This window comes from Phasianus colchicus, chromosome 1 (assembly GCF_987193195.1).
Source record: "Phasianus colchicus chromosome 1, bPhaCol1.hap1.1, whole genome shotgun sequence".
NCBI lineage: Eukaryota > Metazoa > Chordata > Aves > Galliformes > Phasianidae > Phasianus > Phasianus colchicus.
Genome location: NC_143436.1, coordinates 152,369,168 through 152,395,778, shown reverse-complemented (window position 1 = coordinate 152,395,778; position 26,611 = coordinate 152,369,168). Strand labels below are relative to the sequence as shown.

Here is a 26,611-nt window from a genome sequence, read left to right as displayed (position 1 = left end):
TGGAAAAAAAATATATATATATATATATATATATATATATATATATATATATATATTATTAATAATAAAGCAATTCAAACAGGTGTCAGTTTAAGAAGGCACTAGCATGTAATTGTAATTTACAATGTATAATTTTAAAGAAAGTTTGTACTTTGTACAAATAATCAACTTTGTTCAAGAATTACTACATTCTGCTACAGGAGTCAAAGTAATTTTACAGTATCATCAACATGCTCTGTGTACTAATGAATCTACACATCAATTTCTGTATACGAACAAGCATATAGTTTATGATTTGTAAGAGTGTTCAATAGTCCAAATGAAATTGTTCTATGTGCATAAGGGGTGAAATTGCTTCGAAAACAAAGAAAAAAGAAAAAAAAAAAAGAAAAAAACAAGCAACAAAGAAAAAATACAACTAGTTTTTTACTAAAAAGATTTCGTTTTAAAAAACTATTTTCAACAGCACATAGGGTATCAAAATCGAGGTCTGTTTCCTTTATTTATAATATAGAAGTAGATAAGAACTAGAGGAAACTATTTTTTTCCTCTAGCAGACTTCACAATTAAAAATACCTGTTTAGCCTTGTATATTACAACAACTGTATTTGGTCCAAATATAACACTTCAAAAAGTGGTAGAGATTCCATCTGTAGCTTTGATTTCTCCCAGAAAAAAATCTGTTATTACTTCAATTAAGCGTGTTGCCTATTCTTACTTAAAATATTCACTTAAAACAGTTCTGTGAGTTCCCATTCACTAGGTCAGGCTGCCCCGGGCACCATCCAACCTTGTTGTGAACAGCTCCATCGATGGGGCATCCACAGCTAATCTGGGTAGCCTGTTCCAGTGCCTCACCACCCTCTGAGTAAAGAATTTTGTCTTAGCATCTAATCTAAATCTCTCTTCTTTTAACCTAAAACCATTTTATGTTTCCTTTCCTTGACTTTCATAGAATCATACAGTGGTTTGGGTTCAAAGGGACCTTAAATGTCATCTAGATCTATATCCCCAGGCAAGGGGAAAGGGCATCTTTCACTACATCAGGCTATTCAAAGTCTCAACCAAGCTGGCCTTGAATGCCTCCAGAAATGGGGCATCCATAACTTGTAAGGGCAATCAGTTTCAGTGCCTTTCATGGCCAATGCATTAACTTTTCATTCAATATTCAGCAATGACAAGGTTAGAAAAAGGTTAGAAATAAAGTTGGGATTTTGTTGTTGTTGTTGTTGTTTTTCATGTGCTTTCATGCTGAACTGTTTTTACTGAGGCTTCCAATGACAAGAAGATCAAAATCTCTGAAGTATGTAAGATGCAAAAGTGTTCCAAGAACATATTTTTGAGAAAATAACAAATATTGAATATTTGATGTTAGAATGGTATTGAAAATGTGAAATGTGACATTTCTGTCAATGACAATGTGAGTTCTAAAGATTTTTTTTATATCAGCTTATATTCATTTGCTATTTTTTTTTTTTTTCTGTAAAATGCATATTTCTGATAACATCAGGACAAATCGCACTTGTAGTACAATGTGTAAAATTAGTTATCCCTATCCAATATAAGAAGAAAAAAATCAATATTATTTTTTTACTAAATTATGCATACATCTATATCTTTGCACTTGTGATTTAGGACAAAATTTAGGGACAAATCAGTTGCAAAAATGTACAGGAGTTATACTTTGGTTTGAGAAACTTCTATCACTGGCTTTAATTTGCAAAATATAAACCAAACAGAACCGTTTCAATTTGTGTGACAGCTCGTTGGTTGAATTTGCAAGAATATCAGATAGAAATAGAGGTAAAAGCATAATTCTGCCTCAGTCAATATGTCATTGTTCAATCACATTATTATAATAAAAGATTTTATCTACTGTTTTTTCTTTCATTTTTGAAGATGGAAAAAGGATGAACTGAAAGGATTAGGGTATGAGAATGAGACACAATAAATGGCCTGGCAATATTTTACCTTTCTTAGAATAGTTTCCAACTTTAGTGTGGATTTACTACATTTCTAGGCATACCAAACTGTTTGGAAAACCAAGTAGGCATTTGGTCGAACTGACAAGTTTCCACAACAAGAGTAGTTTATCCTGACTGCATCCACAGCGGAGATGGTTTGTGTATACTCTGCTCAGGCGTTTCTGAAGAAGCTTTTTCTCCATGTCTGTTCTATATTTGGGCCATTCTGCCTTTGCAAGTTTACATTAGTGTACCCTCCAGAGATAACTCCAGAGATAAGAGTAAACTCAAGGATAACTTGGAAGCTGGAATGTTTAAATCTTATTTATTGGTGCACCTGGAATTCAGTATAGTTAGTATTCTTGGTTAAGACATCAAAAAGACAGATTACTTAGTAGCATTAACATCACAACACATATGAAGTACATACTCCTTATCATGGGCTTCAGTATCTAAATCATAGTTCTGCTACTAAGTAGGTAGCATTTCAACCATCTTATATAATGGTTTTATTATAAAGCAGTCGTTCAGAATTTGATTGACTTGTTATATCTACTACAGATCGAATCATTCAAATTCTTATTTCCAGACTTTAGATACTAACGTAAATTATCCAAATATGAAAAATAAAGTGCAGAATATTTTTTTTAATACTGAAATTGTGACGAGGAAGGAAAAAACTAATAATGTGAGAAGTTTAAAAAACTTTGTGTTTCCAACAGAAAATGCTAACTAGAAAAATGGAGTTACTTTTACACATGATAATTACCAAACAAACAAACAAAGAAATTGAAAACAGAGAATGAAATTAACTAACCTTATTGATAAAGTACAGATTAAAAAATCTCTTTTTAGGGTGAAGGAATGCTTTCAGCAAGATGACAGAACAGCAATAGAAGGGAGGGAAGATTTAGGTTGGAGGTCAGGAGGAAGTTCTTTACTATAAGAGTGGTGAGGTGTTGGAACAGGCTTCCCAGAGAGGCTGTGGATGCTCCATCCTTGGAGGTGTTCAAGGCCAGATTGAATGGGGCCCTGGGCAACCTGGTCTAGTATTAAATGAGGAGGTTGCTGGCCCTGCATGCGGCAGGGAGGTTGGAGATTCATGATCCCTCAAATCCCTTCCAACCTGGGCCATATTTCACATAACGCTTAATTCAGTAGCAGAATGTATAGATAGATGTTTGTGATACACCAGATATTTGTATTTATACTAGCCCCAAATGTAAGTGTTGGAATTGATAATGTAATATAAATCTGAGATAGTTATCTCAGTTTCTGTGATTTTTTTTAACCTGACCAGCAGAGTGATTGTTTCTCTCCATAGACTACCGAGGTCATCCAAGAACATTAGCTGAGATGTAGATCTGCACATCTAGATTGCAGCCAGTTAAAATTTGTTGATATGTATTATACTAAGACACTGCTTCCTTACTAAAAATTCAAAGTCACTAATCTCTGGAAGCAGGTGGTGGATATAAGGGAAATAAAAATTTACATATTTACTTTTGTTTAGGCTATTATATTTTTTGTTTTCAGAGATAGTGTAATGTTCTAGGTGAATCTTTTATTCAGCTGAGCAACTCTCTTATTCTTGGAACAGTTGAAATTTCTAGTCCACAATGAGAGCAAATTTGGTTGTTGACAGCAAGAGATTTCAAGGATATTAGGAACAATGAAAATGTCTAATTTGCACACATTCTTTTTAAGGCATCCTACCTGTATAGTTGCATTTGGTTGTAGCTATGTCTCTGTTTCAATGTGTGATAGCAAATCTGAGTTTAATATACTGATTTACCATAGCTAGTTATGTCTGCACAACCTGCACAACCTGCACAAAGGTGAGCCTGAAAATCTTTCTGTATATATTCAATTTACAGTTGACAGCAGACAATACATCTTAAGCATAATTCTTGAAGGCATCATAGGGCATTCAAGAATGACGCTGTACATATACTTTCAGAAAATACATTGTTAGGAATAGACAAACACATTTCCTAATTATAACACCTTTGGTTGGGATTTCTGAGTCTAATCACTAATATCCTACACAGAAATAACTGTATTTCTGACCGAACTGTTTATCTTCTGAATGGCTGTTGTCTCTATGTCGTTTAATATCATAGCACAAATTCAATAAATTCAGTGTATTGATGCATTGGAGATGAATTCTGTGACTTTGGTTTGTTCAGGTACAGTAACTTGAATGCTCTTTCAATACATTTTATAACCTGCAGAAATGACTTGCAGTTCTCCGGAATGTTTTACAATTTTAGCATATCTTCTGTTTCAGCCTCACTCTTTGGGAAGTTGTATGGCACATGCATGAATGGCATGAGCACATACTTTTCATAGAGCTTTCTAGATAGAAATATAAAAGCCCCAAGTATTCATCCTAGTGAGCCACTTGCAATCACCCATAAATCTTATCCATTCTGTGGTTTATAGTTCCTTCTGAGCTTGATTTCACCTTGATCACCAAGGTTCACTGCTCTGAAGCTGTCTCAGCCAGAACCGCTGTGACTGATCGCGAGGTACAGGTGGGTTTCGGTTGGTTCCCTCATCCAGGGATCCCCAAGACAACAGAGCAGCCCGGCAGCTCTCACGAGAGCAGCTGATGTGGCGGGGATGTTGCCAGGGGAATGGCTCTGAATCCATATCCCCTTGCCTAGAAAAAGCCTCCGGGGTTGAGAGGAGGAATAGGGATCTGTGAATCAAGTGGGCTGTTTTAGTGAGAGAAACTGTAAGCCACCCATTCACTGGACTACACAGCAAAGAGGGTTGTTATCACTGTCAAGTGAGTAATAAGGGGGTCACCTGTTAATGACCTGGTAATGAGGTGAGGGCAGATCCAGCACTACTGGCAGCAAGGTGGGGCTGATCAGTCACACCCCATTAAGGCTATCTAATAGCCTTAATGAGTTAGTGAGTCTGCTGGTCTGCCATTGCTGTACCCAGGCAGAAGCCTACTGCCAGGAAAAATGCGGAGACCCAGACAGAGGTCTCATGCACACATAAAAGGAAGACTGCAAACAAGAAGAATGTGGAGACCCAGACTGAGGTCTTGTGCATGCATGAAAGAGAGGCTGCTGCTAAGAAAAATGTGGAGCCTCAAACTGAGATCCCAAAACAACATGCTAGTGCGCAGGCCACTGGCTGTCATGGATGCCAGAGTCTGGCCTTTGCAGTACCAGGTGATGGAGGTGGCATTTGTGTAAGATGTGACCAGCTAAATGACTTACTCATCCTTGTGGTCGACCTGAAGGAGGAGGTGGAGAGGCTGAGGACTATAAGGGAATGTAAGAGGGAGATTGATTGGTGGTCCCTATCAGCCCTGGGATCTTGGCAGCCAGCAGGTGGTAGAGGGGAACCAGCAGGCAGACAGTGTTCCTGCTGCAGCGAGCCCCCTGTCCTCTTCTCCCCCTAGCAACAATAGTGAAGAATTGGGGGGTGTGGGACAGTGGCAAAAGCAGGGTAACTCTCTCTCAGAAAGGCACCAGGGTGATATTCATGAGACAGTGGTGAAGCCCCTGCCCTGCCATTGCCAAGCAGAGCAAGGCAATTTGAGAGAGGAAGAGGAGTGGAAACGGATACTGGTTCAGAGAAGAAGGCATCCCCCACCCCAACCATTCTCGGCTCCCTGGATGCCTCTGCACAATAGGTTTGAGGCCCTGGAGTTGAGGGAGAGGTGAGTGAGGGTGCAGAGGGAGGTCCACCCACCAGGTTGCCTCGGGTGAAGCAGTTGACCCCATGCGTCAAGACTGCCTCCAGCCGGAAGGACAGAAGGGTGGTTGTCATAGGTGATTCCCTTCTGAGAGGAACAGAAAGCCCTATATGTTGGCCTGACCCTACCCATAGGGATATGTGCTGCCTCCCTGGGGCATAGGTCAGGCACATTTCTAGGAAACTTCCTGGACTGATTCACCCTTCTGTTAATAAGCCCTTATTGATAGTTCAGGCTGGCAGTGACGAAGTCGCTGAGAAAAGCCCCAGGACTATCAGGAAAGACTTCAGGAGACTGAGGCAGGTAGTTGAAGGAACAGGTGTCCAGGTGTCTTTTTCTTCTGTACCTTCAATAGCAGGGCAGGATACTGAGAGGATCCGAAAAACCCACCTCACAAATAAATGGCTTAGAAGTTGGTGCAAACACAGGAATTTTGTTTTTTTTTTTTGGATCACGGGTCAGTTTACTCGGCACGTGGCATGATGGCTGCAGATGGAAGTAGCCTGTCTCTGAGGGGTGAGGGAATCTTAGCTGAAGAACTGGCGGGACTCATTGAAAGGTCTTTAAATTACGTATGAAGAGGGAAGACGACAAAACAAGGGCCGCTGGGGTTGAGTGGGTTGTTCAGGGGTTCATAACAAACTTGATGGGTGAAGAGGGTGGAGTACAAAGGGATGGAGTAGGGCAGGGGGATACTTGGGATACTGCTGTTCTAGGGGATCCTAGATCCTCTATAAAGGTGGTGAGATGGAAAGGCCAGCTGAAGTGCCTTTATACCAGTGCGTGTGAAATAAGCAGGATGAGTTGGAAACCATGATGCACTTGTAAAGTTATGACCTTGTTGCTATCATGGAAACATGGTGGGATGATTCCCATAATGGGAATACCACCACTGAGGGATACTGGCTCTTTAGAAGGGACAGGCAAGGTAGGATGGGTGGGAGAGTTGCCCTCTGTGTCAAAGAGTGGATAGACTATGGAGGAGCTCCCTCTGAGAAACAGTCAGGAACAGGTTGAGAGCCTGTGGGTTAGAATTAGGGACAGGACTAACACAGGCCAGATAGTGATAGGCGTATACTACAGGCTACCTGATCAAGGGGAGACTGTTGATGAGGCTTTCTTACTTCAGATGTGGAAGACTTCATGCTCACAGGCTCTCATACTGGTGGGGCACTTCAACCATCTGGATATCTGTTGGAAAGACCACACGGCAAGCTGCAAGAGGTCCAGAAGGCTCCTGGAATGAATTGATGATAACTTTCTGGTCCAGGTATTGAACAGACCGACCAGAGGTGAAGCGTTGCTGGACCTTCTGCTCAGCAATGCGGAGGTCATTAAAGGCATGAAGGTTGGAGGCAGACTGGGCTGCAGTGACCATGCCCTGGTCAAGTTTGTGATATCAAGGAAAGTGGGCCTAGCATAGAGTGGGGTCAGAATTCTGAACTTTGGAAGAGAGAACTTTAATCTGTTCAAGGAATTGTTGGCCAAGATCCCCTGGGATGTTGTCTTTAAAAACAAAGATGTTGAGGAGAGCTGCCAACTCTTCTCAGATGCCCTTCTGAGAGCACAAGAGCTGTCTGTCCCTCTGAATAAGAAAGCAGGCAGAGGAGGTAGGAAACTGGCATGGCTCAGCAAGGACCTGCTGGGCAAACTCAGGGCAAAGAAAGATGCATACAAGCTCTGGAAACAAAGGTGTATCACCTGGGAAGAATTTGGGAATGCTGTCCAGACTTGCAGATGTGGGATCAGGAAAGCCAAGGCACAGGCAAAACTGAACTTGCTGAGAAATGTGAAAAACAGTAGGAAGACTTTCTACGGATACATTGACCAGAAGAGACAGGCCAAAGCAAGTGTACTTCCTTTGATAAATGTAAAAGGGGAAATAGTTTCAACGGACGAAGAGAAGGCTGAGGTACTGAATGAATTCTTTGCTTTGGTCTTCACTGGTAGCCAGGAGTCTAATATTTCTCACATCCCTGAGCCCTGCATCCCTAAACCTCTAGGTGGGGACCGGGCCGGCAAATCTGCCCCCCCCCCTACACTGTAAGGGCAGAGCAAGTCCGAGACCGCCTCATGAGACTGAATATGTACAAGTCTATGGGGCCAGGTGGCATGCATCCCAGGGTTCTGAAGGAGCTGGCTGAGGTGGTTGCCGAACTGCTCTCTATCATATTTGAAAAGTCCTGGTTGTCAGGTGAGGTCTTGGATGACTGGAGGAAGGGTCATGTTACTCCCATTTACAAGAAAGGGAGCAAGGAGGACCCAGGGAACTACAGGCTGGTGAATGTCACCTGTGCCTGGGAAGATCATGGAACAGATCCTCCTGGATGACATGCTTGATCACATGAGGAATGAGCATGTGATCCGAGACAGCCAGCATGGTTTTACCAGGGGAAGGTCATGACTAACAATCTGGTGGCCTTCTGTGAATGGAGGGTGGCACTGATGTAGAAAGGGAAGGCAACTGATGTCATTTACCTGGACTTGAGCAAGGCCTTTGACATGGTGCCCCACCACATCCTTATCTCCAAATTGGAGAGATATGGATTTGATGCATGGACCATTCAGTGGATAAGAAATTGGGTGGAAGTCTGCAGACACAGGGTGGTCATCAATGGCTCTATGTCCAGGTAGAGGCTGGTAACAAACGGCATCCCCCAGTGGTCTGTCATGGAACTGATGCTCTTTAACATCTTTATCAATGACATCAATGATGGAATCGAGCGCACCCTCAGCACGTTTGACGAGGACATAAAGCTGAGTGGTGTAGCTGACACAGTGGAAGGAAGGGATACCATTGAGAGGGACCTCAACAGTCTGGAAAGGTGAGCCTGGGAAAATCTAATGAGGTTCAAAACAGCAAAGAGTGAGGTTTTGCACTTGGGCTGAAGGAATCCCATTTATACAGACTGGAAGGAGCAATCCTTGAGAGCAGCCCTGCAAAAAAGGACCTGGGGGTCCTGATGGATGAAAAACTTAACATGAGCCAGCAGTGTACGCTTGCAGCTCGAAAAGCAAATGGTATCCTGGGCTCCATCAGAAGAGGGGTGATTGTTCCTCCCTACTCTGCTCTTGTGAAGCCCCATCTGGAGTACTGTGTCCAGGTCTGGAGCCCCCAGTACAAGAAAGACAGGGAGCTGTTGGAGAGGGTCCAAAAGAGGGCCACAAAGATGATCAGGGGACTGGAGCACCTCCCCTATGAAGACAGGCTGAGGGAGCTGGGCTTGTTCAGCCTGGAGAAAAGAAGGCTGCGGGGTAACCTCATTGCAGCCTTTCAGTACCTAAAGGGAGCCTACAAACAGGAGGGTAGTCAACTCTTTGAAAGGATAGATAACAGCAGGACAAGAGGAAATGGTTTTAAGTTGAGGGAGGGAAAATTTAGGTTGGACGTCAGGGGGAAGGTCTTTACTACGAGAGTGGTGAGATGCTGTAACAGAGAGGCTGTGGATGCCCCATCCCTGGAGTTATTCAAGGCCAGGTTGGTTGGGGTGCTGGGCAGCCTGGTCTAGTATTAAATGGGGAGGTTGGTGGCCCTGCCTGTGGCAGGGGGGTTGGAGATTCATGATCCTTGAGGTCCCTTCCAACCCGGGCCATTCTGTGATTCTATTATTTTATAAGACTATTCAAATGCAGTCTTTTCTATTAATTCTTCATACACAAATTATTCACTGCTTTTAATTACTGTTATGGCAACATTTCCATTCTTTTTCTGTTCAGCAGTAATTGATCTATATTATAATATAATTTTCACTTTCTAAATCCCCTGTCTTATTAGAATACAGTGAACCAATTTAACATCCTTTCAGTAGTTGTAAGAAATTATTCTTTTACATCATTGTCTCAAAGCTTGCTGGGGACACAGATGTACAAATCCAAGCAAGTCCTGGTCAAGGGTTGTGAAATCCTTTGTCTGAGGGACACAGATAGACAAGGCCAGGGGCAATGAGAGAGAGCGAAGCCACAAATTAATGGCTGTGATCGGTCTTTTGTGTGGACTTATCTCGAGGAAGATGGCCATCTCAGGAGGTGCTGCACGTGACTCTTATCCAAGTGCCCAGGAATGCCACGATGGCAGAAGAAGAAGGATAAAGAAGGTTTTCTGGCAACAGATTGCTCATGAACAAGAAGAGGTTTCTGCCATGAGAAGCCTCATGACCTGCCTTTCTCCCTCCTGGACTTGCTCTACCTCTCTCTCTCCTGCACTTGCTCTGCTCTCTACCAGCATGTTGAGGAAAAGAAAAGGTGTCTGCCATCAGATTACTCACTACGGAATTCCTGCATGCTGATGGACTCTCCTGGGCCCGCTACCTGAGTCCTGCTGCTTCCTCCCAGATTGGCTCTGCGACTTCTTCCTGCTACCTGCTTGCTGCCCAAAGCCGGCCACGCTTCTGCTCTCCCCCCCTGCTGCTTTTGCCTTGGACCTTTGAAACGGCATGTAACAGGACTGCTGCAGGATCCTAGTGGTGACTATCCCCGCTTTACGGGATTCTTGCTTTTTTTCCTATCTTTTCTATTGCCCTCCTTCCCTTCCCCATCTCCCTGATTAGGATTTATAATAAACTGGTTGGACCAACATTTGAACCATTGTTTCTTAATCTCACGTCAGGTATACAGATATTAAAAGAACCTCCTCTCCCTCCTATAAATTGGAGGGAGACATTAATAGCAAGAAAAAATTGTTTACTGTTGGAAACTCAAGTTTAAGATTTGGACATAAAAATATTACAACTGGGCACCTCATTCACCCATTGAAATGATAAAGGTGATTTAAAGTTAAGGAACTGCATACACAGCAGATTGTTTCTATGGTAGTAATGATATTCTTCCTCGGCAAACCTTTCCCTTGATGCTAAGTTGCAGTTTGTTTGCAGTTCCTTCTGTTCCTTTGTCATTTCTTGGCTACATGTCATGTTTTTTTTTTTTTTTTTTTTTTTTTTTTTAAATATATATATATATCTTAATAAAGATTTCCAATTGAATGAAACAGACATATATAGACAATGCACTGTACTTTCATTAGGAATTGTGTTGACAATGAGAAGTCCTATCTACTTATTCCTAGTCACATAAAATTATTTTCTATTCAGAACATTTCTGTTGTACATTAAGAGATTTTTTTTCAGTTCTCCCATTATCATTTTTTTGCTGAAGGCCAAAAATATATCTTTCTATTTCTCAGATCAATCTCAAACTAATAACACTGTGCAATCACAAAACATGCCACAAATACAGATGAGGAGAAGAGCTACTCTGAAATTTGTCACCATAGACATAATCTTCCTATCTCTTTTTCTTCTATCCTTTGACAAGACAGAAGACTGTTCTTCAAGCATTGTCTACATATAGTTTGGGTGTTTTTAAATTTATGCATATGATTTAGGATCTAGCCTATTGGGTGCTTTTCTGGATGAACACAAATTTTCAGGACAGGTAGCCACAGAGGTGCTATAGACCCCAGTTGCTTTGCCTAGGTCTCTGTCCTTGTGCAGGGCTGTGCTCCAACCACATCGGGACATGAACTCTACCCTTATATGTCTCAATCACCATGATCTTTAGCAGTCAAAATCAAGGAATCTGAGAGAAATCACTTTTTATTAAGCATTCTCATTTTAGCTGATCAGCGTGAGATCTCCTTCTATGATCTAGTGACCCATCTGGTAGAAGAGGGAAAGGCTGTTGATGTAGTCTACCTAGACTTCAGCAAAGCCTTTGACACTGTTTCCCACAGTATTCTCCTGCAGAAGCTGGCAGCCCATAGCTTGGACAGATACACGCTTGGCTGGATAAGGAACTGGCTGGATGGCTGGGCCCAGAGTGTGGTAGTGAATGGAGCTAAATCCAGCTAGCAACTGGTGATGAGTGGTAATCCCCAGGGGTCAGTGCTAGGGCCTGTCCTCTTCAATATCTTCACTGATGACCTGGATAAGGGCATTGAGTGCACCCTCAGTAAGTTTGCAGATGACACCAAGTTGGCTGGAAGTGTCGATCTGCCTGGGGGTAGCGAGGCCCCTGACCTGGACAGGCTGGATAGCTGGGCTGAAGCCAATGGGATGAGTTTCAACAAGACCAAATGCTGGGTCTTGCACTTTGGCCACAACAACCCCAGACAATGCTACAGGCTTGGGGCAGAATGGCTGGAAGACTGTGTAGAGGAAATGGACCTGGAGGTATTGATTGATGCTTGGCTGAACATGAGCCAGCAGCATCTTGGCCTAAATGGCCAAGAAAGACAATGGCATCCTGGGTTGCATCAGAAACAGTGTTGCCAGCAAGAACAGGGAAGTGATTGCCCTGCTCTACTCAGCTCTGGTGAGGCTGCACCTCAAGTACTGTGTCCAGTTTTGGGCCCATCACTGCAAGAAAGACATTGAGGCCCTGGAGCATGTTCAAAGAAGGGCAACAAAGCTGGTGAGGGGTCTGGAGCACAGGTTTTATGAGGAGAGGCTGAAGTAGCTGTGATTGTTCAGTCTGGAGAAGAGGAGGCTCAGAGGAGACCTTATTGCTCTCTATAACTACCTGAAGCAAGATTGTAGTGAGCTGGGGGTCGGCCTCTTCTCTCGTATAATGGTAATAGGGCTAGAGGGACTGGCTTCAAGCTGCACCAAGGGAGATTTAGGCTGGACGTTAGGACATACTACTTTTCTGAAAGAATGGTCAGGCAGTGGAATGGGATGCCCAGGCAGGTGGTGGAGTCACCAACCCTGGAGGTGTTCTAGGAATGTTTGGATGTTTTGTTGAGGGATATGGTTTAGTGAGAAGTATTGGTGATAGGTGGATGGTTGTACTGGATGATCTTGAAGGTCTTTTCCAACCTTGGTGATTCTGTGATTCTGTGAGATAAAATGAGCACTCACAACATGTAACAACTTCTAAATAACCCTGTAGAATGTTTTAAAGGCACACTACCTCAGATTACCTTTCCTACGTCTCTCGTCCCACTCAGTGGGTTTTAAGGGAGGTGAATAATTTTCTATCTGAGTTGCATCTCCCCTAGTCAGAAGGGGTCACTTCCACTATGGAGTCATCCAAGACTCAGAGGAATAATACACATCAATTTATGGACAGCTTTCTTTGCAACAACTAATAATCTATTTGAAGGTAAAATTGGTTAATTAGCTAATTATGATTAATGAGCCTTACATGTAAGACAATATTAGGTAATGGCTACTACACAGAGTAAAAGAATAAAAGAGGATAAAGAGAAAAGATTAAAAATGTGGAAAGAGAGACAGACAGGCAGCTGTGCAAACACAGCAAAACAAATTGATTTACCACTCCTCAATCCAGCATTGTCTTGGTGTCAGGTGCTGGTCTCCAGTAGTGTTGAGTCGTCCGAGGTTGTGTTGCTCAGTTGATGACTAAGATGATGTACAAAACTCTTACTTATAGACCAAAGTTGTCGAGCCTGCACTTTTGGAGTGACAGCTTCTGGCTTTGGGATTTCAGCAGGAAATCCTTTTTCCCACCTTTCAGGCCTTGCCAATTTAAAGCAGATAAAAGGAAAAAGGGAGACGCCACATTTCATCTTGCCTTCACAGGATACAGTACTACCATCCCCCAGTCTCCTATATCAAGCTGGAATCATTAGTTCCTAGGCCAGGTCTTCAAACAACAAACTTTCCTGGGCCATCCCTTTTGAAGGCAAAAAGCTCCAAAGAAATGCATTCAAATGTAAAACTGTCCACAAAGTGATGTTGATTGCCTCATGTTTATTTGAGACCTTTCCTACCAGTCTCAGACACTGGTAAAAAAATTACAAAAAATAGATTCCTACAAACAACAGCATTATTAAAAAATAAATGCATCAAAGAACTATGCTGACATTTTTGACATGCTGAGTAACAAAATTGCCTATTAGATTACAGGTACATAATCATTTACATGCCTTAAAAAAAAAAAAAAAAAAAAAAAAAAAAAAAAAAAGAAGAATTGTCAAGTCATTACTTAAAAAGCCTGACATAATAACTGGTGTGCATTAATACCCAGTCTTAATCCCAGACTCTGTTTGACCATGGATATATCTATTTTATTTCAGATACATTTTACAATTAAACAGTAAGCAAACATGTTTCCTTGCAAAAGACTACATTAATATAGTTTACAAAATCAATATAACTTGTTATCAGGTGGTAGTATGATAATTTGTTCTGGCTTGTTTACCTCCTGAGGTTTAGCTAACATAGCTGGTTTGGCTACTGCCTTGAAAAAAATTGCCAATAAATCAGTCTTCAGCAGATAACTTCTCATTCTGTGCCATTTTTCGAGAAGTAGTTCTTTCTCTGAAAGACTCTCTGAATTATTTTTATGTGTTCTAATCAAAATCTGTTCCCTTGGCACAGATTTAAAATTGAAACCTCATATGACTTAATATTTGTATTAGTCAGATTGTTTTTGCTTTCAGTTATGCCTTCAACTTTTATTTTATTTATTTACTTATTAATGTCTCTTTACTCCAAGTTCCATTTTAAGAATGCTCAGCATACTTGCATGGACAAAAGTTACAACAGGAGCTTCATGGAGAGTTATGATTGCTCAGGGTTAACAGAAAATTTGTGAAACATCTCAATGATCAGTTTTAAGTAGACCAGCTGCTTCTGTTTTTCACTGTTGCTTCTGGATTTGGGGTGAATTTCTCTTTGAGTCTTAGTTAAATTATGAACTTAAAAAAAAAAAAAAAAAAAAATTGTCTGCCAACCAGTCTGTTTGAGCAGTACTGTGTAGTTGGAAACCTTCATATCATTACTATTACCTTTAACCAACCACTTCTCAAAAGTTATTTTGTAAAATCTGTCCCCTACTTAACTGACAAAACTCTTACTCCCCTGAAATCATACAATTAAAACACTGACACATATTTTTACCTAGTTTAATATATTCTTTATATATTTTTTGTATTTTTTGTAATATTTTTGTAACTTTTTTTTTTTTTAGCTTTTATGTTGTTCTAACTTTTTAACTCAGTATACTTAAAAATTAAAGAAAACTTGTTTGCTAAGTTCTGCAAGCAAAAAGACAAGCAAGCCTCATGCCTGTAGATGAAGATGAATCATGTTTCCTATCTTTTCTAGCTAAAAAATGGAGCAAATAAAAAGAAAAATCAACACAAAAACAACTCTTCATTCATAAATCATCCTTTGTTTCCATTCATTTTTCATACCAACACATTTATTTTCTTTAAAGCTATTTTACAAAACAACTGCCTGGTACTAACTTAGGAGAAGTTAATGCCAAAAATGCATTGTTTATTCATTCTGTAATATTTATAGCACAACTTTTTGTGAATTAATTATTAACCTAAAGACACTTAAACTGAGTTCCACTTATACTGTTTTACTGTTTAAACAGTCATGCGCTCTTAAGTCACACTCTATTATTCAGATAGCAGAAAAGGCATCTTTTGCCATTTCTCCCACCGAACCATTGTTTTTTTTCTATAAGGTATTTTAAGCATACATAGAATATTGGGTGCAATTCAACTTTTATGTTGCATGGAAAATTGGGGAATTTTTTTACTTCTCTCATCGCTATGAAACTATTAGCAAAACCAAAATAGCAGGTATAATTGTTGATTTGTAATTCAATGAACATCATCAATTATAAAATCAAGTTTCAGTATGAACAGAAGCAAAAATATATTGATTTTTAAAACAGAATTAAGTTCAGCTTCTGTCATTTTAGATAAATTGTAAAATTCTTTCTCTACAATAAAAATTCAAATCTGAATAATTTTTTGAGCCTTTTGTTGACTTCAGTAACTATGTAAACTGGTAACAGCAAATCGCTTATGCTTTCTTATTCCTAGAAGTTTGAAATAAACTCTTAAAAGAAGAAAATACCACTCAAGCTTGTTGTTTTATCATTTTTACTTCTTTTAAAAGTATTTTTCTGAAAATGTTGAATGCTTCAACATTATGGCAGAATCCATACACATTTTAAGGAGCCCTTCTTTCCTTTGAGGAATGCCTCATTTATTCTTGTAGTTGTTGAAGGCTTCTATTGCCTTTTGATGAAGTACTTAAATATACATAAAAAGAAAACAAGTATTTTGGATTCTTTTTTACTCATTCTGTGTAAGAAATACAAGTTTTCTGTTAAAATCAATCAAAATTTCTGAAGCATTTCTTCTACATAACATCAATTAGTATGAAAGTTTGATTCAGGCACTGTAGTGTTATGTAACAAAATGCACTCACCTTCCATATAATTCTACACATTCATTTAGTGCTCCCAATGTAAATATTAGATTTGATCATAATTTTAGTAACAGATTGAGATCAAAGCAAATTTCAGAAAACAGAAAAAAAAGAGGGGAATTTCAAGACAGGACTCCAGTAATCTCCTAGCTAAGTCTTTCACTGTATGGAATTAGTATCATGTATTCATTTATCTAACAAATTCATGTTGCTTATGAGATTTGCCAGGATTTTTTCACTCAGATATTTATCACTATCAGAAAGCAGATACTGTGCTGTACCAGTAGCTTTAAGTTGGATATTACAGCAAATATGTGGGCAAAGTAAAACGTAACTTCACCCTCAAATTTGCCTTCCAGAGAATGAGCAGCAGTAGTACATCTGGATTCTCTGGAGAATAATAATTAGGAGATATCAGATCCCTCCTTTGTAGTAACTTTTGTTGATATATTATAAAAGCAACAAGGAATTTATTCTTATGAACATATCTTGAACCAAGACCAATTAATTTCTTACATTCTGGGTAAAATACATAGACTGAATTACATTTGCTTCTTACTAGACAGACTGTTTTCTAAGCCTCATATTACTCATAGCTATAAATCTTTTCCACTAACCTTTTTTTTTTTTTTTTTTTTTTTTTTTCCAGTGGTGTTTGTAGTGAGTGATCCGTTTCTGTCCTTTTGGAATGCTTACTATTCATCTTGCTAAGTATGAAATAGAACTATTTGACAACAGAATAAATGCTTTATCTGCATGTCTATTGTATCTGCATTATCTGCCTTTCTTATCTCTTATCTAGCATTTTTTATCAACATTACTATCTCATTTCCCCAGAGAATACAAAAACAGACAGATTCTCTGTGGTGGCCCTTATTTATAATATAAATTATGTTAAATTAAAGCACAGCTTTAAAGTAAAGCTGCTGGGGGAGGGAGGACATGTACTGCTGAATGACAGAGAGAGCCAGAGAATACTGTCACTTCAGGAAGTAGCAGGGAAAAAACCTCAGATTTGTCCCAGAGGTTTGTGTTAGAACTCCTCTAGGAAGGTAATGTGTTCAAAAGTGCAGCTGAAGTGCTTCTATACCAATGCATGCAGTGTGGGAAATAAGCAGGAAGAGCTGGAAATGGTGATGGACTTGGAAAGCTATGATCTTATTCCTATCATGGACATATGGTAAGATGACTCACATAACAAGGATAGCACCACCATTGAGGGCTATAAGCCTTTTAGAGCAGATAGGCAAGGTAGGAGAGGTGGGGGAGTTGCTCTCTATGTTAAAAAGTGGATAGACTATGAGGAGCTCCCTCTGAACAGGTTGAGAGCCAGTGGGTTAAAACTACAGACAAGACAAATAAAGGACAGCTGGTGGTCAGGGTGTACTACAGGCCATCTGATCAAGGGGGGCCTGCTGATGAGGCCTTCTTGCTTCAGTTGCAAGAAGTGTCCTGCTTGCAGACTCTTCCTGATGAAAGATTTCAAACATCTGTATATTTGCTGGGAAGAAAATATGATGAGCTGCAAGTCATAGAATCATAGAATCACAAGGTTGGAAACAACCTGCAAGATCATCTAGTCCAGCCACCTTCCCATTCCTATTAGTACCACAAGCTACTAAACCATATCTCATAGCTCCTCATCCAGGTGCTTCTTGAACACTGCCAGGAACAGCGACTCCACCACCTCCTTGGGCAGACCATTCCAGTGCCTGACCACCCTCTGAGAGAAAAAGTTTCTCCTCATGTCCAACCTAAACCTCCTCTGGTACAACTTCTGGCCATTTCCTCGGGCCCTACTATTTGCCTGGCAGAAGAGGTCAAACCCCTCTTCACCACAACCTCCCTTCAGGAAGTTGTAGAGTGCAATGAGGTCTCCCCTGAGCCTCCTCTTCTCCAGATTAAACAATCCCAGCTCCCTCAGCCGCTCCTCATAAGACTTGTGCTCCAGATCCCTCACCAGTTTTGTTGCCCTTCTTCTGGTTTAGGTGTAGGACAGACTTGCCAGATGTGAACTGTTGCTGGAACTAATGCTCATCAGTGAGGAGGAGATTACTGAAGAAATTAAGATTGGAGGCAGCCTGGGCTGCAGCAACTATGCCCTGGTTGAGTTTGTGATCTCAAGGAATGTGGGCCTGGCAAACAATTGAGTCAGGACCCTGAAATTTATAAGATTGAACTTCAGGTTGTTTAAGTAGTTGTTGGACAAGATCTCCTGGGAAGCTGTCCTTGGATACAAAGGAGTGGAGCAAAGCTGACTACTCTTTAGGATGCCTTTCCGAGGGCACAAGACCTCTCTGTCTCCCAGTACTAGTTTAAGTAGCTGAACCCTGGAAGTAGCACTCAGTAGCCGAGGTCTGCTGCTTTGGAGCCGGATCCGCAACAATGAATCTTGAGGTACAGGGGCAGTTTTCCTTTCCCTGAGGAAACCCAGGAGAGGAGAGTGACCTGGCAGAGGCCACCAGCTCTCGCGAGTCGTGCCATAAGCCACCCATGCATGTGGCACAGTAAGGAGGTATTGGTAAGACTGTGGCAGCGGGCTAGGCTGGGTCTGTCCTACACAAGGCAGGGGTGTGTGTTTAAGCATTTTTAAGTATTACTTAAGCATGGAGCAACCATTTGGCTCCCAAACACATAACTATATAGCAAGGAGGCTTGTTATCTCACTGTGCACGGGAACAGGTTGCCCAGAGAGGTGGTGGAAGCCCTGCCCCTGGAGGCATTCAAGGTCAGGCTGGACTAGGCTCTGAAAAACCTGATTTAGCTGTAGGTTTCCCTGTTCATTGCAGGAGAGTTGGAGTAGATGACCTTTAAAGGTCCAACTCTAAGTATTCTGTGATTCTATGACTTTAGAGTCTTGGGGTGACTGGACAGGGGTTTGGGAGCACAAGTCGTGTGCTCCTCCGTCACTCCAGTTACAGGGAATGATGAGGGACTGAACATGATATGTTCAGGTCTGGGGCCCCCTACACAGGAAAGAGTCCAGCGGAGGGCCACAAAGATGGTGAAGGGCCTGGAGCATCTCTCCTATGAGGAAAGGCTGAGTGAGCTGGGTCTGTTTAGCCTTGAGAAGAGAAGGCTGAGAGGAGACCTGATCCAGGTCTATAAATATCTAAGGTGTGGGGGGCAGAGTGGTGAGGCCAGACTCTTTTCAGAAGTATGTGGAGACAGGACAAGGGGAAATGGCCGAGAACTGAAGCATAGGAAGTTCCGCACAAATGTGCGCAAGAACTTCTTTACGGTGAGGGTGATGGAGCACTGGAACAGGCTGCCCAGGGAGGTTGTGGAGTCTCCTTCTCTGGAGATATTCAAGACCCGCCTGGATGCCCACTTGTGCAACCTGGTGTAGGGAACCTTTGGCAGGGGGGTTGGATTTGATGATCTCTGGAGGTCTCTGGAGGTCTCTTCCAACCCCTACAATTCTGTGATTCTGTGATTCTGTGAAAGAAGTTGAGCCAGAGGAGGGACACAAAGATGATTCAAGGGCTGGAGCACCTCTCCTATGAAAACAGACTGAAGGAGCTGGTCTTCTTCAGTCTGGAGAAGAGAAGGCTGTGGGGAGACCTCATTACAGCCTTCCAGTATTTAAAGAGAGATTATAAATAGGAAGGACATCAACTTTTTACATGAGTAGGTAGGAAAAGGAGAAGGGGAAATGGTTTTAAACTTAAGGAAGGGAGATTTAGGTTAGATGCTGGGGGAGGTTTTTCACTGAGAGTGTGGTGAGGTGCTGGAATGGGCTCTCCAGAGAGACTGTGGATACCCCATCCCCAGAGGTGTTGAATGGGGCCCTGGGCAGTCTGATCTAGTACTTGATCTAGTTAGCAATCCTGCATGCAGGAGGAGGGTTGGAGATTGATGATTGTTAAGGTCCTTTCCAACCCAAGCCATTTTACGATTCTATGATTTGTTATGCAATAATTTAGCTAACTTTTTTTTTTCTTTTTTTTTTTTTTTTTTTTTACAAAAAGATAATAATGAGAAAAAGAAGTGACAGAAACCAAATAAAAGTAATCTTTCAAGCTAGAACATCACTTCAAAAAATGTATATAACATTCTTAAGTGAAGGTTTAAGAAAAAATTATTTGGGAAAATATATAAAAGTGAGAGACAAGGGAAGATTAAGGCCACTCTGAAAAGCTATGTTTTCTCAAATCTGGAAAGTGTTTTATGATTGTTCAAATTCTACTTCTCATCGTCTTTAACCAGAAGGTCTTACAAACTAGAAATTATGGCAATACAAAAAATGTAAGTGTAGAGTTTTAAGGCTCTTTTGCTGATAAGTGTCTGATGTCCTGGTTTTCCTTTTAATTTGATGTGAATGTGATCTAATCTCTCAGCAGGAGAGGCTATAGCAGCTAAGCAGCACAACCATCCCAGTCTATCCAACTCCTCTGACAACTGCATTACAGAAGTAAAATGGTAAGTCCATGTAATTCTTTGAAACAACTGGTCTGTCCACTTAGTTTTACAAGATGGGTCTGGACAGTCAGTGTTTAGCCAAATCCTCTGAACATGGCTGCACTGACACCTTGTCTGAAACGGTTTGTGAGTAGTAACTGGAAATGTCTCTGCTTACTCTCTCTTCCTGTTTCTCACACTGTGAGGAGCTCAGACAGAATGAGGTTGCTTTCTTTTTTAAAATTTGTAACTCAGCTAAAGACTTAATAAACACTAATACACTGTATAAAGGAAACAATTTTTTTTTAACACCACTGTACAAGTTAACTGTACCAGATATCATTCAAGGTTTATGTTGCTCCCGTGTCCTTATTTTTTTCAGTCTACCCTATGTCCAGACAGAAGTAATTATTAATGAAAAATAAACTTGCCAATGGGAGAAAAATTCTTAAGTATTCCATTAAAAAATCAAAAAAAGTAAAATTTTATAGATAATTGTTGGTGTATTGATACACAAATACCTATGCAATCACAAGCTGATCAACCCTTTTAGGTAAAAGCTGATCAACCCTTACAAAAAAGTCAAGGATCACCTTTAGTCCAATTAAAAACCCAACAATTTAAACAAAATAGTTCTAAGCAGCCATTATAGCAATACCAACATACATAATCAGTAACCACTCAGAAAAGCTCATAAGCACTACCTTCAAAAGTGTAACACTATGAAATTGATTAATGACAGTCCTTCTTTTTTGGTGCTCCTTTCTGAAGCTGGCCTTCCTGAGGGGTACATTTCCTTTCCTCCCCTGCTGGCTGCCCTTTGGGATCCTAGCAAGGAAGAGTGCAGGTGCCTGTCTGCCCCATGACAAAAAGGACTGGAGTCTCCCTTCTGTTCTGTGGTCTGTCAGGCTGTTCCCCAGCCAACCATTGTCCCTCCCTGTGCAAAAAGCTACTCCTGCCAGCAAAGAGACTTATCACATGATAGTATGGAGAAGGATAGAGTAAAGGGGTAGGACCTGCTCCAAGAGCTTCCAGCTGGATCCAGCTGGTGAAGAATACCCAGACCCTCTGAGAGTGACCAGCCCTGACCCTGCCACTGTTACATCTCTGCCTGTACCCTATCTGGGACCACCTGAGGTAGAATGCAGTATAAAGTAAGCACATTACGTATCTATATATTTATGCTGTATGCTTCAAGGTAGAAGAAAAAAGAATATAGGTGACTTCTATGCCTCAGTAACTTAATCAGTAGCTATGCAAAGACCCAACAGTTGAGGCTAGAGATTAGCGTTAGGGCTTGTCGGTTTAAAATTTTTAAGCACCTCTAGCAGAAAGACTGTAATACTGTTATTTTGGAGAGCATTACATAAATCATGCTGTAATCCCACCTTAGACTTAATAAAGCTAGTCACTTTTTCTATTAATAAATTTCAGTTTAGCATCTTCCCTTTCCACAGTGTCCTGGAAGAGACTGAAGGTGATTATATCCCTGTAGTCAAAGCAGACTATTTTTTTTTTTCAGGTATGAGGAACAGTGCAAAGTCAAATGGCTTAATACCTACCTAATTTTCTGGAGCAAAGAGGAATAAATTTGGAACCACGGTGAGAATAATATTTCTATTTTTGAAATACTCATCATAAGTTTCTCAATAAGGAGATGAGTTCCTGTTTTATCAGTTTCTGAGAAAACTGTGGAGTTACTTTACATTAGTTCTGCTGAGAAGATTACAAAAATTGTGCATATACAGAATTGTATACTGAAACAATTTTTAGAAAACAACAATAACTGTAGCAAGTGACATTGTTAGTCTACATTCATCAGCATAATATTTGACAATCAAATGATTACGTGTTTATTGATTGATTATATACTTGTATATTGATATGATTATGTTATGTGAATATTATAAGAAATAGTATTGACATAATTACATATAAACATTGGAGCAAGAAGTATTTTAGAAAATCAACTAAAATTTTTTCAAAAAGTCACGTTATAACAACATCAGAAAATGAGCTTTGAATGTAGCATCTGAGGCTACAGTGCTGCAATTTGCATTAATACTAATAGCTCTATTGCTAGGTAGAAAGCAACCAACATTAATTATTCAAAAATGCTACTGAAATTTAAGTCTTTTGCCAACTGTGTCTTAAATGTTTAGTTTGTGTGTATTAAACTATTCAGTGTATTTCCTTATTCCTCTTTTATTTTCATCTTATCTTCTTTGCATGGAAATAAATTAAAAATAATTTACAGTAATTCAAATTAATTTTCTCTGATATGAGTCTGTTTTGCCTGTTACAGTAATTGGTAAGCAATGTCTTTATCTCTGCCCACAAACTTTTTAATTCTGTCTTGGTAATGGAGAGAAGGGAGTGCGTAGTAGATCAGTGTCTGGCTGCTGGCCAAAGCTAGCCCACCAAACATGTAAAAAATATTCTATTTAAGTAATCTTACTAGAAAGGCTTAATTTTTTTCTACAATCGGATACTACTGAAATCACCTGTTCAACTAAAATGTGAGTATCTGGCAAAGAATTCCTAAGAATAAAACATTTTATTTTTTAATTTGTGCTGATTCAATATTTGATATATAGTCCCAGTTCTGGAAACATCTGAACTGAAATTATTGGCAACAAATTAGAATCAGCGACTGGCTTATTTCCAAATAATGCATTACTGGTTGAGTGATTTTACCATTGCCTTTCGATAGATATTACAACCATCTTTTATTTATTTATTTATTTATTTTGCATTCTCAGCTTAAGAGTCATCACTGCCTCCTTTACAAACAGAAACACATTTTATTGTAGCCTCCATCTCTAGCTGATTTATGTTTTTACTTTTGTGTGTGTGTGTGTGTGTGTGTTACATTAGGATATATTGATAGCAACCTGAACTGTAATTTAAGTATTCATCAGAGTTGCATTATAATGCATTCCATAGAGTATTTATTACTGGAAGGGACCCACAAGAATCATCAAATTCAACTCCTGTCTCCAATAAAAATTCAAATCATGTTTCTGAGAGTGTTAGCCAAACACTTAAGAACTCTGACAGACTGTGGCCATGACCAGTTTCCCAGGGAACGCGTCTCAGTGTCCGACTGCACTCTTGGTGCAGCACCTTTCCCTAAGCCCCACTGCACCTCCCTGACACAGCTCCAGGCTGTTCTCTCAGGTCCTGTTGCTGTCAACAGAGAGCAGAGTTCATCACTACTCCTTCTCTCCCTGTGAGGTGCTGCAGCTGCCATGAGGCCTCCCCTCATCTCATCTGCTCCAGGCTGAACACACCAAGAGACCTTGAACACTTCTCATATGCATTCACTACCTTCTAGACAGTTTACTGTTTTTGTAGTCTTCTTTTGGACACTCTCTAATAGCTTTGTGTCCTTTTTATATTGTGGCAATCAAAATGTCACACAGTGCTCAAGGTAAGGCTACATCAGCCCAGCACAAAAGAGTGGAACAATCACTTCCTCGACTCACTAGCAGTGCTGTGCCTGATGCATATCAGGGTATTATCCTGGTCTCAGCTTGGACAGAAGTGATTTTCTTTGTAGTGTCTGACATGATGCTATATTTTGGCTCTAGCACTAAGAAACAATGTTGTTAACACACAAATGTTTTAATTGTTGCTGACCAGTACTGCACAGAACCAGGCACATTTCAATTGTTCAGCTTCTTGAACTGTGCTTTGAGTGCTGGACACTCTGGTGGCAGGGGGAGCACAAGAGGACAGGACAGGGACAGTTGACCTACTCTGGACAAAAGGATGTTCCATACCATTTATGTGAAAAATCTATAAAGCTGAGGGGAACTGGCTGAAAAATGGATGCATGCCTGGGGCAGGGCCAGACCGCCTGGTGGGGAACAATCGCTGCCATGATGGCACAGGGCCCAAGGCAGGCTAATAGATAGGCTGTTCCAGGCCACTTTCAGCCTGTGGTCTGCAGGTTGGATTTGTCTGTACTAAATATTCAAATTTCCTTCTGCAGTGTCTTACTAGTCAGAGTCCTCAGCACTCTTTCATAAAAGAAGTAGGAGAAGCTGCAGTACTTAAAACTTCTAGGATTGTGAGAATAACTTTAATTCATATAATGCAAACACCAGATGGATGTTTGATTTGTCACTGGTTAAATATTTACTTTTACTGCAGTTGTATTAATGATTTTGCTATGAAAGCAGTCATATTTCAGAAACATTTTACACATATCAATTTTTCATTTCTATAGTATTGTACTACATCAACTTAATTAAATTCATTTTTAGCTTTTTCTTGATTTAAAAGACTATCATACTAGGCCAAAAGGCAAATTATATATTGAACTGCTTAGGAATATGCCCTTATTTGTGATTAAATTAGCAAGTTACTATAATATTAGCTTTTATATAATATTTAGCTTTTTCAATAAGCTAAAAAGGTGGTGAACACTGCTATTCTTTTAAGTCTTACTGATACAGAGTTATTCACATATACAACTATAATATTTTCAGTACTGATGTCTTATGCTAGCATTTTTTTTTTTTAGAACTTGGCCATCACCAGGGAAAACTCAAGTAAAAAGATAAAATGAGAGGCAACTGATAAAAAATACCTTATAAATAAATATTTTCCTCAAAACGTTAAAACAGTCATCACAATGTTTTAAAAGGGATAAACTAATCTCTTTTGAAGCTCAAATGTAGGCAAGTTTATTCATGAAAACTCTGTGAGAGGAATAATGAGGAAAAAACATCTAAGGATAATAAAGAACTGTAGTTGAAGCTCAAAGTGTCAAGTTTAAGTGGTTATAAATTCATATTTACACATCAGATATGAAGAACCAGGTCTTTATACTGTTAATCAACCAGAAGTTTCCTTATGGGTACTGAAAGGAGAAGGCCAGACTTTCAACTGTTATCATACATAGCAGCACTTTTTGAGATCTTATGGGAATTTATGGTATGGAGACTATTTATTGTTGGTTTTGGCTGTTTTTGTTTTTTTGTTTGTATTTTTTAAGAAGGCGCTTTTCTATTTTCACTTTCACAACGCTTCACAGGGGTATCCAAGTAAGACTGTATATTAAAAATAATCATGCTTGCTATGATGATCAAGGAGATGTTTCTTATCTCTGTATATCTACAAAACTATCTGAAACAATGGCATACAAAGCACGGCTTTCTATTTGGCACAACTGATACAGTATATGCAGGAAGCTGAAAATGAGAAGAATGGAGGTTGTTAAAAATGACAAGTTCCTCATGTCAAGTGAAGCAATAATTTTACAATAGAGATGATAACCTTTGCTTTACATTCCCCCATTTCCCCTCTACCTTGTTTAAAGCGTAGAAAAAAGAGCATTGCCAACTTATAATAAAAGGTTGGGTTAAGGTTGGGTTTCTTGTATTTTGATTTTATATTTAAAAATAAATATAGATATTAGACAAGAAAGGTGTAATGGATGAAAATAAAAATAGAAAAAACAGATTGGAAGTTTAATTTCTTGTTCCCTTTTAATTTCTTTTGTGAAATGAACTTGGGAATACTTTGAAAATAGAAAACATATGAGCACATCTGCTAAACATTTTCATGAATTTTGTTCTTTCATTTTTCTGACATGATTCTAGGGCAACAGGTCTTTCATTCATCCAAACTGGAACCCAAAACTAAAAATAGAAGAAAATGTCAGCCATGTGATAAAAAACAAACAAACAAACAAACAAACAAACAAACAAACAAACAAAACAAAACAAAACAAAAAACAGTAGATTCAGGAGATCAAGTTACTTTCAAGGACAGGATTCCTCATCTAGTTTATGATTCTAATAATTCTTTTCCTTTCCATTAAGGGGTTAATGTAGAATAAAGAAAGTGAGTAATAATGGAAAGGCAGATAAGTAAATAATATTCACTGAAATTGTCTTGTAGATGCTGGGTACTTCTCAGCTCTGGAAAAGTAAGACATGCTCCCCTATTGGGCCTAAGAATGGAAGATACTGTGAAATTTCCCCCCCAAAAAAGTGGGGGGAAAATATATAAAGGTGGTCAAACACTGAAGTATTTTGCCCAGAGAAGTGGCATGTCCATGTGTGGAAATACTCAAAACCTGGCTGCACACAGCCCTAAGCAATCTCCTTTAACTGGATCTGCTCTGCACAGGAGGAGGTGCTAGGTATGTCTAAAGGTCACCTCTATACTGCATGATTTTGTAATTCTAACAAAGGAAAATTCTTATACATCTCAGCATCTCATGACAGCACAAAAATGGACAAAAGCTAAGTGTTTCCTCGATTATTCTGGTTTTAGGTCTTGCTGTACTATACATTTTCAAAACTTATAGCTCAGTC

General features: G+C 39.9%; 1 long non-coding RNA gene across 1 annotated transcript in view; it reads left to right on the top strand.

The window, feature by feature from the left end:
* LOC149920153 (uncharacterized) overlaps nucleotides 1-21,884 on the top strand; it is an 82,608-nt gene extending 60,724 nt beyond the window's left edge. Inside the window, exons 2-3 of the long non-coding RNA XR_016461336.1 lie at nucleotides 20,222-20,300; nucleotides 21,802-21,884. This is a non-coding gene — a long non-coding RNA (uncharacterized LOC149920153). The remainder of the gene's footprint in view (nucleotides 1-20,221; nucleotides 20,301-21,801) is intronic.
* Nucleotides 21,885-26,611: the final 4,727 nt, after the last annotated feature.